This window comes from Lactuca serriola, chromosome 5 (genome assembly GCF_051521515.1).
Source record: "Lactuca serriola cultivar US96UC23 chromosome 5, Lser_US96UC23_V15, whole genome shotgun sequence".
Classification (NCBI taxonomy): Eukaryota; Viridiplantae; Streptophyta; class Magnoliopsida; order Asterales; family Asteraceae; genus Lactuca; species Lactuca serriola.
Window position 1 is genome coordinate 231846366 of NC_136412.1, and position 15669 is coordinate 231862034.

A 15669-nucleotide genomic window follows, 5' to 3' on the forward strand; every position below is an offset into this window, starting at 1 on the left:
GTTTATAATATGTTAGATCTAAGTTTATTAGTCTTGGATTCAAAGCATGTACAATAGAGAAACCTAGATCCAATCATTAGGGTTTGTATGAGCACATAGGATTGTTTCTTATGCATAAAACCCATCAACAACTCCATGCTGCAAAAACAGCTCCAGATGGCATAACAAGGAATATAGATGGCGCAAGAGGCTTCAAGTGTGACGCAAGAACATCAAGATTTGAGCAACAGCCTCACCATGGCGCAACAGGAACATGCATGACGCAACAAGGCCATGCATGGAGCAACAGGAGTACCTCATGGTACAAGAGAGGTACCCCATGGTGCAAAAGGGAGTGACATGGTGCAAGAGCATCACTCTTGACCCATACATTTATCATATGGCGCAACAAGGTTCCCTTGTTGCTCCATATCACTCCCAAGTGCTCCAAACTGCTTCCGGTTGCTCCAAATCCCCTTATGTATGATTTTTTCCTTTGGCACTTGATCTGTTCCTTTGTCAAGAGATCAATTCCTTTCTTAGATGATTTGTTCCTTTGTAACCCTCCATGAACCCCAAGTGTTCCATTGAGTTCCAAGTGCTCCAAATGCTCCATGAACATGATCCAAATCCTTGAGTCACATTTAACATTCTTCACATTGACTTGAGCTTCCTTTGAACTCTACCATCGAACAAGCACCTCCTTTCCCATCCTGCCATCAAGCCCCAAAGGGCTTACCTCATGCGAACATCAACCAAGTCCAAGCCAAGCTTGAACTTCTCTCTGGGCAACGTCCTTGTCACCATGTCTCCTGGATTCTCCTTAGCAATAGACTTTTGAATACATAACCTGCATAGAACTTGATAGGTTTCCCCACCTTCAAAAGAAGACACTGAACAAGACCAACCGTCAACGATATTCTTATCTTCATCTCCAGTGTCACACCTAACCATCAATCCCTTGACAATCCGCCACTAACACTCTCGATCAGTTTCAAGGGCAAACAAACGAGGCATACGGTCTTTAAGAGCCAACCCACCAAACCAAACATCATGCCAGGATCTTGTAGACATGTCATCTCCAACCACTTTAACCATGGTATCATGAGGATTAATACCGAGGGAGTGAAGATTATTAAAGGTTTTCACAATTCGGGACCAAATCCTATTTTCATGAGCTATATCAACACCAAAACAAAAACCATTTAGGGTATTATGATTTGCATCAATAACCTTTACCCACAATGCACCTTTCTCATTAAGATACCACCACGTCCATTTTTGTAAAAGGTCGAGATTAAAGCTACCCAAACTACCAATCGCCAGACCACCCTTTATTTTAGAAGTTAACACCACTTCCCACTTCAGCCAAGGGATTTTCCTAACATCCGCATTCGTGCCGCAATAAAACCTGGATCTCAAAGTTCCAAGATGCTTTTAACCGAGGCTGACAAAAAAATATGGCATATAGTGAATCCCACACGCTCCATGAACAGCCTTACCAAGCATCAAACGAGCACCAATAGAAAGTAAAGGAATCTTCCATTTAGAAAGCTTAGATTCAAAATTAGCAATGATGTTACTCCAACCAGAAACTCTAACCATATTCTCAGCGACAAGGATGCCAAGATAATGAAAAGGAAATTTACCTGGTTAACACCCAGTAGCACCAGCAAAATGGTCAATATCCTTGACGTTCACCCCAAGCCCATTCAATTTCGACTTATGGAGATAAAGCTGAAGACCTGAAACCAAATAGAAACAATGAAGTAAACGAACAATATTTGAGATGTTATCCATAATCCATTCTCCCAGAAAAATGATGTCGTCTGCATACAATAAATGAGAGATAACCCAGTCTAACTCACCTATTTTCCCCCCACGAAACAAGCTTTCTTGAATAGCATCTAACATAGCAACATGTAACTCTTCCATAGTTAGAATAAAAAGAAATGGGGAAAGTGGGTCCCCTTGTCGTAAACCACGACCCATAGAAAAATCCTTGGTGGGACTCTTGTACACTAAAATAGAAGATCTAGCCGAAGTCAACCATGTATTGATCATTTGATCCAACCCCTCCAAGTGTCATTAAAACCTAAAAACTCCATAATTCAATCCAAATATCCTCAACTAAGTGAGTCATAAGCCTTCTCGAAATCAACTTTGAAAATCATCAACTTCTTTTTCTTTTTCTTATACCACTCCACCAATACATTCAACATAAGGGGACCATCCAGAATTTGTCGACCTTTTATAAAGGCAGACTGCTCACTGCTCACCACAGAACCCACTACCTTAGCTAAACGATTTGTTAAAACTTTTTCTAAAATTTTTGCAATAATCTTTTATTGGACCCTAAGTAAACTAATCGAACGAAAATCAGTAACCAAAATAGGACTATACACCTTCAGGATCAAAGTAATAAAAGAAGAATTACATCTCGACGGTATCATAAACGTATCAAAAAACTCCTTAACTACTGTAAATGTGTAATTTTTGAATAAGAACCAATAACTTTTAATGAATGAAAAATTATACCCATCTGGATCAGGCGCTTTACCACTACCACACGACCACACTGCATCTTTCACCTCCTGAATTGTAATAGGTTAGACAAGATTATAACTGTGCTCCGAAGACAAACATTTAAAAAAGGGCTACGATTTTGAAGCCTAGACCCATTAAGGGGTCTAAACTTTTGTTTATAATAATAATAATAATAATAATAACTTGTTTCACTCTTTCCGAACCCCTCCATGTTTGACACCGCGAATAGCTAACCGTCTTTGTTTTCTATTTAACATAGCATGATAAAATTTGGAATTTTCATCCACATCTGCACCCCACTTAATTTTTAATTTTTGGGACATATCTGAAAAGGTAATTTGATCATATTTTATAATAGAATCCTCTCTAATAAATCAACGTTTTTTTTTACTCGTCACTTTCTCAAAGCTTTTGCCACATGCTATTTTATGAGATTTTATAATTATTTAAATTTCACATGTCATTATGTAACATCCTTATTATTTTTATTAATCAATAATAAATTCCACTAATTAATGAGTCTATTATATTTTATGTAAAGTATTCATTTTATTTAAAAGTTTATTAATTTACAAATATATTTGAATTCAAATGTATGTTCTAATGACACAATTAATGTCGTGTATTTGATGATATATTTGAATTCAGAACATACTTTTAATTTTTTGGACTTTTAATTTGAATTCTAACAAATTTATTGTTTATTCAAACTTTATACTAAAGGGCTTGTAGCCCAGCGGTATCAAGTGGTGCCCTCCCTCCTTGAGGTCGAGGGTTCAAGTATCGCGGATATAGGTGAAATTAGGTGTTAATTTAGGTTAGGAGTAGATTATAATATTTTTATTTGCCGGTTCAAAAATAATAATACATCTCAATCTATATCCTAATAAATGAAAAAGAACACCATTTTCAAAGAAATATTTGAAAATTTTGATTCATAACAACTATTTACAATATGTCAATAATCTTTTTTTTTTAGTATAAATTTAATAACCACTTATTCATCATTTTGTTTATATTTATTTCGAAACTTAATTTAAAAAATATTTAGCATTTACACCTTCATTTTCAACATCAATATTTAAAATATGTCAATAGTTTTTTATTAATATATAGATTGAATTACTTACTTATTCATTATATCGTTCGTATTTATGTAAAAATATATATATTTAAAAAAAATATTTAATATATATACATTAATATTAAAATTTTATTTTTATTAATAAACTTGTATAGTATACGAATCTCACACCAATAAAATTCTAAAATCTTATTTCTCCCGGGACGCCACACTAGCATCACTAAGCTTATCTATCTCTTCAAGTTTTTTTTCTACTGGAGGCCCCTACATTGCATACTTCACTTCCTTTTGCCAAGATTGGATACATTTTTTAAGTATTTTAAATTTATTTTTCAAATTACTTTGCAAATTATGCTCTTCGGTATCCTCCACCCCGTCCCAATTCGATACCACAACTTCATGAAATCCTTCCATCTCCATGCATGAGTTAAAAATTTTAAAAGGGATGTGGTCAAAGTCATGCATATCTGTCTTCAAAATAATAGGACGATAATAGGACGATGATCTGAAACCACACTAGCAAACGCTTCGGTATAAATACTAGAAAATTTATCCAACACTTCTTCTGAAACCAAAAATCTGTCCAATTTACTCAACTTATTCCCTTGTCGACTCACTCTAGTAAAAGAATACCCACCTAATGGAACATCCACCAAATCCCCATCAATAATAAAACGATTCAAATCATTAGCCGATGTCAAACAAAACATAGAACCTAGCCTCTCCGATTGATCACGAACTACATTAAAATCACCAAAGATTATAAACGGACCTGTGTTATGATACATGTAGTTCAAATTCTCATTCCAAAGGTCTCTTCTGAACCGTTTCTTGAGGAGCATACACATTAATCATACAATACCTCCATCTCAAAAAACTCCACTCCCCATCTACAACAAGAAAATTATCAAAACTCATAAAATAGTATTTTTTTTTTTAAAACTGCCGGATCCCAAACTGTAATAATACCACTTGATCTTCCCCTTGCAAGACATGTAGCAAAATCGAACTGATAATTACCCCATAACGATTTAACTTTGAACAGATCAATCCTAGATATCCTTGACTCTTGAATACCAAGAAAGTTGATCTCATGCTTAACACAAAGATTTTTTTTACTAGACTTCTTTTGAAGCTATCACCCAGCTGAAAAAGAAGAAATTCTTTGCAGAGAATTAGCATGCACACCCCTACTTTCACCTTCCTTGACTTGATCACCATTGAACTTAACTCCATTAAAACCTGGAGGTACTAACATTGATGAATCTCCCTTCAATTGAATGGCATCTTTACAAATTGGAGACTAATCTCTAACCTGTTCAATTACCGGCCCATTAGAGATTTCTTGAATTATATCATTTGATGTAATACAGTAATAGGACATAAAACTTAGATATACAATAATTTCAAATATTTACAAATTTGTTTTATGTGAAATTTAAGTAGTTACAATGTTTAATATTGTTTAATCGTTTTCTATATAGTTTGATGGCGTCGATTCTTCGCTACCTTATAACTTCCTTACCTTTTTAAGAAGCAAATTGACATTATTATCTGTTTGTCATGTCATTTATATATACTACGTATTTATATGGGTGCCATCACATGCATGTTATAACTTTATATATCCCTGCCGACTTTTCGCATAAATTATATCCATACAAAGTCAAACACCTCTTGTGTTTATTATTCCACATTAATCTATTCACATATCCAATATATTTTATAATATTTACGATTATGAATACAGATAATATAATTTTATAGATAAAATCATAAAGACTCATTTTTAACGGAGTACTTAATAATTTAGAAAAATATTCTTAGCTTATATTTATTTTGTTTGCATTTTACTGTAAAAAAACAATATTAGATTTATGTATTGTACAGGAACAATAATAAAGTCTTTCTTGAAACGGATATGTATACTACAGCTGATTGGATATTGTAACCGAGCATACGATGAATGATGTGTAGCTACAAAATCTATATTGTGTATTGTGTGTATTTATATTAACCATGGTTATAAAATTAATTAAACTTTCATATTAAAAAATCAATATTATTAATCAATTATTTTAAATGAATTATTACTTAAGAGATATTTTTTTTAATTATATAAAATTATAATCGTTGATTTAAATAAATAAATGAAATTATATCATCTTATAATCTGTATTAGTTTTATTTTATTTTTAATCTACTATTATTAATTTAATATAATTAGAGTGAAAAAATTTAAAATTAAAAATCAATTATTAATTTAATATAATTAAAGTGGAAATTTTAAAATTTAAAATTTAAAAATGATAATTAATAGGTTGACAAATGGTATGATATGTGATATATAATATTAATGAATATTTCTAATAATATGACTTGTCAATAAGAGAATAAACTTATTCATTTATTAAAATAGAAGAATAAACTTATTCATTTATTAGAATAGAAAATTTTATATAATGAGATTGTTCTAATGGATAAGGCAACTTCGGCGATGGCCTATAGCCTTTAAATTTTTAGGGCCTCATTTTTACATATCTTATTATGTTAATTAACTTTTATACAACATTTTAGTTATAAATCTTTTGAGTCCCAAAAAAACAATGCAGGTGTGAGTGGATGATTAAATATTAAGATTTTGAAATTTTGAAAAACATTTGTTTAAGAGATAATTCTCTCACTGCTCAAACAAAATAAAAGCGACAAACAGTGTGTATAAATAGACACTGGGAGTCGAGTAAATCGATTTGAATAAAACTAGTCAATTAATTTAAATGACATGCTTTTAAATTAAATACTTTTTTCTTTGTTTTTTTTCGCTGCAAATACAAAACAAGTTGAAGTTAAAAAACAATTTAATTCAAAATTTTATAAATAGTGACCTAACTCTAGGTTTTTTTAGGCTTGTTTGACAAAAAGTCGACTTTAAGCTTGGAGCCGATCTTTGGTTTGTTTCGTAAAATGAGACAAACTCGAGCCGAGCTTGAGCTTGTGGGATTATTCATAAGCCGAACTCAAGTTGTATTTATAAGGCTCGAATCGAGTTGAACTCAACTCGAACTTTTATAATTCTAAACAAGCCGAACTAAAGCTTGGTTTGGCTAGGGATCGATATGAGTCGTTTACACCCCTTAGTGAGAGTCCCCACACTAGTACAAAACTATGCTATGGCGTTGGTTTTTGAATACTAGGTGGTCTCGGTTTTCATATTTCTCATCACTAAACGTCATAAAGTAATTCATATGATTGTTTCCATGACATTTTACTAAAAACGCGTCATCATTGCAAATCAGACTTTGGATATTGACATCGGTTTTACATAAATATAAAAAATAAAAAATAAAAAATAAAAAAAAAAGTGACAAGTCGTGCGATCACCCAAAATAGTAGGCAAATGCCCTCTTTACTAACAAGTTCTATTATTTTATATGTACATTTACCTTGTATCAGTTATTAAGTAAAACACAAGTTGTTTAGGTTTCATTTCAATTGATTAAATCTTTTATTGAAGTTTCTAACATGAAAAAACTTGACAAGTCATGCAACGGCCAAAAACGGTGGTCAAATGCCATCTATTATAACGGGTTTTTATGTTATATGTACATTTACATTGTGTCAGGTATTAAGTGAGACGTAATGACATAAGGTGTTGAAGTTTCACTTCAAGTGATTAAATCTTATACTAAAGTTTCTAACATGAAAAAACTTGTAATAGTCGTGCAACGTCTAGAAACGGTAGCCAAATGTTATATTACCTTATAATCTGTATTAGTTTTATTTTATAATATGTATTAGTTTTATTTTATTTTTTAATCAAATATTATTAATCTAATATAATTAGAGTGAAAAAATTTAAAATTTTAAATTTATAATTAAGAATCAATTATTAATTTTATGTAATTAGAGTAGAAAATTTAAAATTTAAAATTTAAAATTTAAAATTTAAAAATTATAATTAATAGGTTGACAAATAGTATGATATGTGATATATAATATTAATGAACGGTTCTAATAATATGACTTGTTAATAGGAGAATATACTTATTAATATATTAGAATATAAAGATGTATATAATCAGGTAGGGATGAGCATATGGACCGGGGAACCGGCCGGAACCGGTACCGAAACTGGAATCGGCACCGGAACCGGAACCCGATGGAACCGGTTGGGCCGGGACCGGGACGTTATTTTTGTGGATTTTTGGAACCGGGAACCGGTAGAACCGGCAAAAATCAGAACCGTATGATGCTATTTTTCAAGGACCGGTTCCAACATTTGAAGACACGACAAGAACCGGTAGGAACCGGGAACCGATAGAATCGGAACTGAGAACCGTCAGGTCGGTTCGGTTCTTGATTTTGGCCGAAGTCGGTTCCCGGGTCGGGTCCGATTCCGGCGGGTTCCGGCCGGTTCGGCCCTTTTGCTCATCCCTATAATTAGGACCTCTAATGGATTAGGCAACTTGGCGATGGGCCATAGCCTTTAAATTTTTAGGGCCTCATATTTACATATCTTCTTTTGTTATTTAACTTCTATACAACATTTTAGTTATAAATCTTCGAGTCCCAGAGAAAAAAAAAAAAAAAAAAAAAAAAAAAAAAAAAAAAAAAAAGAAGTTGTGAGTGGATAATTAAATATTGAGGCAAGTGATGTCCAGCCTAGCTGGGTTGATGCACCGGGTTTTATACCCATGTGGGGCATGAGGTCGGGAGTTCTATTCCCTTAAACTACCTCTTGTGTTACTACATGTGGAGAATTTTTCCCTGGAAATCCCTATGGAGGCTGGGTTTGCCCTGTAAAGGAGCTCGAACCCGAGGTGCTCGTTGAAATATTGCGAGTAGGCTCCACTTAATTCGTTTGCCGCTTCCAAAAAAAAAATTAAATATTGAGATTTTGAAAATTTAAAAAACATTAGTTTGAGAGATAATTCTCTCACTGCTCAAACAAAATAAAAGCGACAAACATTATGTATAAACAGACAGTGGGAGTTGAGTACAATCAATTTGAATAAAACTAATTAATTAATTTAAATGACATTCTTTTAAATTAAATACTTTTTTCTTTGTTTTTTTTTATTTCGCTGCAAATACAAAACAAGTCGAAGCTAAAAATCAATTTAATTCAAAAAATTTTAAATAGTGACCTAACTCTAGGTTTTTTTTTAGGCTTGTTTGACAAAAAGTCGAGTTTAAACTTTGAGCCGATCTTTGGTTTGTTTCGTAAAATGAGACGAACTCGAGCCGAGCTTGAGCTTGTGGGATTATTCACAAGCCAAACTCAAGTTGTATTTATAAGGCACGAATCGAGCTGAACTCAACTCGAGCTTTTATAATTTTAAACAAGTTGAACTAAAGCTTGGTTTGGCTAGGGATCGATATCAGTCATTTACACCCCCTAGTGAGAGTCCCCACACTAGTACAAAACTACGCTATGGCGTTGGTTTTTGAAAACTAGGTGGTCTCGGTTTTCATATTTCTCATCACTAAACGTCATAAAGTAATTCACATGATTGTTTCCATGAAATTTTACTAAAAACGCGTCATCATTGCAAATCAGACTTCGGATATTGACATCGGTTTTATATAAAAAAAAGTGACAAGTCGTGCGATCACCCAAAATGGTGGCCAGATTCCCTCTTTACTAACAAGTTCTATTATTTTATATGTACATTTACCTTATATCAGTTATTAAGTGAAATAGAAGTTGTTTAGGTTTCATTTCAATTGATTAAATCTTATATTGAAGGTTCTAACATGAAAAAACCCGTGACAAGTAATGCAACGGCCGAAAACGGTGGCCAAATGTCATCTATTATAACGGGTTTTTTATGTTATATGTACCTTTATATTGTGTCGGGTATTAAGTGAGACGATATTGTCATATTTATACATATTTTTAGGCAATATTTATATACATTTTTATTAATATTTTGGTTATTTGCATAGAATTATAGTACTTATAGGGATAAATTGTTGTTTGCAGCCAAAGTGAAGCATTTTCGAAGAAAAGGACCAAAATGGACAAAGCATGAAACTATGAAGGCTTGAAAGAAGAAAGCTAGAAATCCAGCAATAATTCGCACTCACAATGTGAGAGTTGAAGGCTCACAACGTGAGTAGAGTAATCTAGAAGATATGCATCCGGATGGAAGAGTCCTTGTATAACACAGATAGATGCGTGCTCACGACGTGAGACGTGATTTCTCATGACGTGAGGCTGGCAAAATCAAAAATTATAAATACTCTTGGCCATTACGATTTGGAGGACTTTTTGGCTGATAAAAGGTAGACGCAGAGACGATTTTGAGAGGAGAGGAAGTTCTGGAAAAGGTTTTTATCACCTAAAGAGAGAAAAAGTACATCAATAGTTTATTTGTTTGGTACATTCATTATGACTTCTATTATAATTTGTTTTAGTTTGTTTGTTGCTATGAGCAGCTGAATCTAGCTACTCTTGTTTAGCTAGATGAAGCTTCTGACTTATGGTTTAGCTTATTGATAATGGACTTATTTAGTTGGTGACTTGCTTGTGTTTGATTTGTTACTACCTAGCATGTTAATATTTGTTTCTTTAGTTGCTTGAATTCATGTTCTGTGTAGCTTAGTGATTGTTAAATTACCTAAACTTGAAACCTAGTGATTTAGTGAACATTAAATTGCTAGAGCTAGGATCGACCAAAATCTTAGATAGTAATTGAAGCAAATAAATTTAGTTGTGCTAGAGAACATAAATTATGATCATAATTGTGTTTGCCTAATCTTACATAGCAAATTCATAATCTACAACTTATTTTGTGTTTGATTGTGTGTGACCATACATAGTTTTACATGAATTAGTTTAATATTGGTAAATTTAGACTTAAATTACTAATACAATAATAACCAACTTGATAATCCATAATTGTTAGCTAACCATAAAGAAGAAGTGGATTTGAACTAAACAAGAGTGTTTTTAGTAATTGGTTAAATTTCGTGACTTAAGTTCATCTGGTCTTGTAAAATCAGATAAAAAAAACCCAACTTTGTTGATAATTTAGGTTTATTTAATAGTAGTTAGGTTAACTAATATATACCGTTCCCTGAGATCGACACCTGACTTACCCGACTATTCTATAATTTTTACTAGGTACACTGCCTAGGTGCAATTAGTTAGTTAAAGTAGTTAGGTTATAAATATTAAAATTAGGTGTATCTATTTGCACGCATCAACTTTCTGGAGAAGTATTACGAAAAATAACCTCTGGAAAACCTTTAGAAGAGGAGGAAATGATTGGAGCTCAAGATTTGAAGAGATCTAGACGGAAACATCAATTCATTCGGTTTGATCATGTTTAGATTTATCTCTATTGAGTTTTTGTGTTTGATTTCTACCGTGAGTAGCTGAATTTAGCTACTCCTGTCTAGCTAGATGAAGCTTTAACTTATGAATTAGTTTAATTAATTATGGATTTGACTTGTTGGTATTGTGCTTATGTTTGATTGTTAATACCTAGCATACTAAAATTTGGTTCTTTAATTGCTTGAATTCATGTTATGTGTAGCTTAGTGATTATTAAATTACATGAACTTGACACCTAGTGATTTAGTGAATATTGAATTGCTAGAGTTAGGATCGACCCAATCTTAGATAAGTGATTGAAGTAATTAAATTTAGCTATGGTGGAGAACAAAAATTATGATCATAATTATGTTTGCATAATAAATCTTGCATAGCCTATTCATAATTCATAACTGATTATGTGTTTGATTGTGTATGACCATGCATAGTTTTATATGAATTAGCTAAATATTAGTAAATTTGGGCTTAAATTACTAATAATATAATATTAGGTAACCAACTTTGATAATCCATAATTGTTAGTTAACCATAAAGAAGAAGTGGATTCGAACTAAACGGGAGTGTTTTTAGTAATTGATTGAACCTTTGTTTAGTAATTAAGTTTGTCTAAACTTGCAAAATCATATAAAAACCTTTTAAATTATTGTTTAATTTTCGATTAATTTAGAGTAATTATTTTAGTTAATTAAATATGTTCCATGTGTTCAACCCCAACTTACTTTACTACACTACAATCTGACTAGGTACACTGGCTAGGTGCATATTAGTTAGTTAAGTTAGTTTGGTTATAAATTTAAAACTAGTAGGTTCTTTTGTGCACATCAGACGTAATGACATAAGGTGTTGAAGTTTCACTTCAAGTGATTAAATCTTATACTAAAGTTTCTAACATGAAAAAACTCGTAATAGTCGTGCAACGGCCAGAAACGGCAGCCAAATGTTATCTTTTATAACAGGTTTTTTATGTTATATGTACCTTAATGAGCTAAGTGAAATCCAACTATCAAAGTCAAATAAAATGGTTCAAACATTTTTTAAACGTTTCTATCACACCGATTCAACCCGGTTTTTAAAGAAACTGTCCATTTCGATCCGGTCTAAAAATTAACATAAATCGGTCGTTTTTGAATCGCTCTCGTCTTCGGTTCCCGGTTCGAACCGGTTTTAAAAACATTAGACATAATATTAGAATTTGCCACTACAAGTTGTAAAATATCAGTTTTGCTATAAATATTTTTTGGTCATTCAAATTATTCATCACATTCAATTTATATTGTTCTTCCTATGCACCTCATTTTATAAATAAATATGGTCAACTCCACATGCGTATGAAGGAAAAGAAATGATTGTAGTAGCTAGGAAGAATTTACCAAGCAAATATTTTATGACATGTAAATCTTAACAAATACCTAAAAATATCAAACCAATTATTAATAAAAAAATATTGGGTATACAACAACAGACACTGGTATAATGGGTATAAATACTGAAAATTTAAAAAAAAATTAACCAAAAATATTTACAATACTTATTAAAATTAAAAGAATAGTATCAACTTTTGTCCTCCAACTACTGTATCTTCACAATTTCTTTTTTCCCTTACGTATTTTTGTAGCCTTATAGTCCGAATGAAAGTAATCATTGTTGGATTCAACAGTCATATCAAGTTTATCTATATGTGGCATTATATATTTATGTTTGTGTGGTAAAACTATTGTATTGTATTCTTCATCGTCGCTTTCATATGTATCTCTATAACCTTTTGGAGGTTTCATGATCACAATTGACTTTTTATTATCCTCCGGTCTCTTACATAGAATATTTGTAGTGCATGTGAGGCAAGTATGAACAAATCGTCTTTATGCCCTAATGTATCTAGTTCTACCAAGGTGTAGCCAATAGGATCTTTTTTAACTCCTCTTTATTATGAACCGAGTCATACTTGAATATAAGATATATATATATATATATATATATATATATATATATATATATATATGTAACACCCGAAATCAGAAAGGTCAAGAAAGGAAAGGAAAACCCCTAAGTTAAACAGGGTTGACTCGTCGAGCCCAGGGAGGAACTCGGTGAGTCGGAGCGAGATCCGGGTGTAAAGTAAGTGACCGACTTGGCGAGGCGGCAAGTGGACTCAGCGAGTCTGGTCTGGGTTCGAAAACCCTAATTCCGGCACTTGGTACCCTATTTAAGCATCTTATGCTCTTCCCTAGGGCTCATTTGCGGCCCCTATAGTCCAGAACCCCAAACCCTAGCCACCAAAATCATTTTTGGAGCAAGATCTACCCTTGGTGAAGTAATTTGGAGCTTGGAAGAGAAGAGATTCATAGTGGTGCAAGAGGAGACCTAGGATCTAGGGTTGGTGGAACTTTTTAGAGCATTTGGAGGTAATGAATCGTTATCCTTGGCTTTCTCCTTTCTAGATCCATCTTTCATGGAGTTTTAGGGTTTCTTTGAGAGTATGTGATGAGAAATTGGTGCATAAGCTAGATCTGGAATTGAAACTCCAAATCTGAGCTCTTTTTGGATCGAAAATGCAGAAAGACATGTTAGTTGTTATGCAAAAGCCTATCCCCATGAGTTGAGTTCCTCTCTAGCTTGGTTTTTGGTATTATGAGGCAAGAAGCACGTAAAGTTAGCAACTTTATGTTGCTAATGGACTCTAGGAACCCAGATCTATTGTTTGGAGCAAAGGAGAAGCTCTATGACTCGAAATTATGGAAATGCAAGTATCGACTCGGCGAGTCTGGGAGATGACTCGGCGAGTCAAGCTAGATATCAGACTTAAATCGCGTAGCGACTCAGCGAGTCACATGGGTGGACTCGGCGAGTTGGATGAAGATAGGCAGGAACTCGACGAGTTGGAAGAACAACTCGGCGAGTCTGTTGAATATTTCCTTGAACTCGGCGAGTCAAGTCGCGAAACCCCAAACCCTTCGAGTTAAGACTCGGATCAGTGAGTTGAGTGGGGACCCAGTGAGTTGGACAGGTCAGGACTCGGAAATCAGTAGACTCGGCGAGTCATGGTCTGACTCGGCGAGTCAAGTTAAGAAGGGAGGAGGTTTCTAAGCTCATGAACTCGGCGAGTCAGTAGGATGACTCGGCGAGTAGGGTCAACCAGGAAGGTTGACTGTAACCAGGACTTTGACTTTGACCAGAGTTGACTTAGTTGACTTTTGGAGGACTGTCAGACTAAGTGTCATATTGATATTGGTAGTTCGGAGAGCTAGAGGAGCAGCGGCTCAGAGGGTTGTCGGTTGGCAGCCAGAGGGTTATCAGCAGAGCTCAACAGTTTAGTTGAGTTTCCTTTCAGTAGAAACGGGTCTAAGGCCACAATGTCGGGCCGTTTAGTTAGCAGTAGTTCTGGACTTTGGTCCGACGCAGTAGTTCAGTATGCTTGGTGTCTCTGTGATTCAAGCATGTTTATGTGTTATATGTTCCGGACTTCAGTCCGATACAGTATGCAGTATATGTGTTTATACTAGTTGATATGTGTTTATGCTATGTTATGATCAGTCAGTTCCGGACCTCGGTCCGATGTAGGGGCAAGGCCCAGTATGTGCTTTATATGTTATTGTATGGTATGTGGTAGTTTGGGGGAGCTCACTAAGGTTCGTGTTTATGGTTTCAGTTTTTGGTTTCAGGTACTCAGTTTTCAAAAGAGGAGCTCGGAGAGGTTGCAGTGCACACACCATAGTCAGTTAGCCTGGGAATGCTTTACTCTGATAATAAGTTATGTTTGGAATTAATATTATGAAATTATGTTATGACTTATGATACGGTCTTTATAAATGTTTTTTAGTAATGTTTTAAAAGAAAATTTTTACTCGTGAAAATTGGGTCGTTACAATATATATATATATATATATATATATATATATATATATATATATATATATATATATATATATATATATATATTGTAAAACACCATAATAAAAGGTGTTGTCATAGGATACTTCTTCTTTTCTAGATATGTGTGTGTTAACCGACTCTATGCAGAGCCCACTATTTTGGTTAACTATACCTTCACGAGATTATGTACGAAATAGGTAGTCATTGATGTGATATATAACATATTTCATTACGACGTGTTGTGGGCTATGAGAAACCCACCTTAAGTCCATTGAAATACTATGTATGTTGATTGACATCTCTCGCTCTACCTAATTATCATTAAAAGGATACAGATCAAGGGGGAAGGTTGATCGGTTACTATTTTGTTCAAGCAGTTGATGAATGACAGGGAAAAAATGTGAAAAATTCCCAAAAAAAAATTAACTTAGATCATTATTTTACCCTCTCTTTTAACCAATGATCGAAAGCTTCACTATGAACTTTCTTTAGCAATGTTTGTCTTTTCATGGGATGTTTATTTTTCAGATGCATCTAGTGTTGCCTATACGTACATTGATGAACAGTAAAGTTAGAATATGTTTCTTTTTTTTTACCTAATATGGATAGATCATGAGTAAATGGGTTAAGCCAAATGTCTTGTCTTAATGTATTAAGACCCCAACATACTTTATGCATGTATATATACGTCATTGTGTTAATGTAATATATATATATATATATATATATATATATATATATATATATATATATATATATATTTGGGCTTTAGTTTTAATCAGTTTTTCAGTCTAGCAAGCACAATGTGACACGCAGATCTGCTTCCAAGTCACCGAGTGCTGCCACT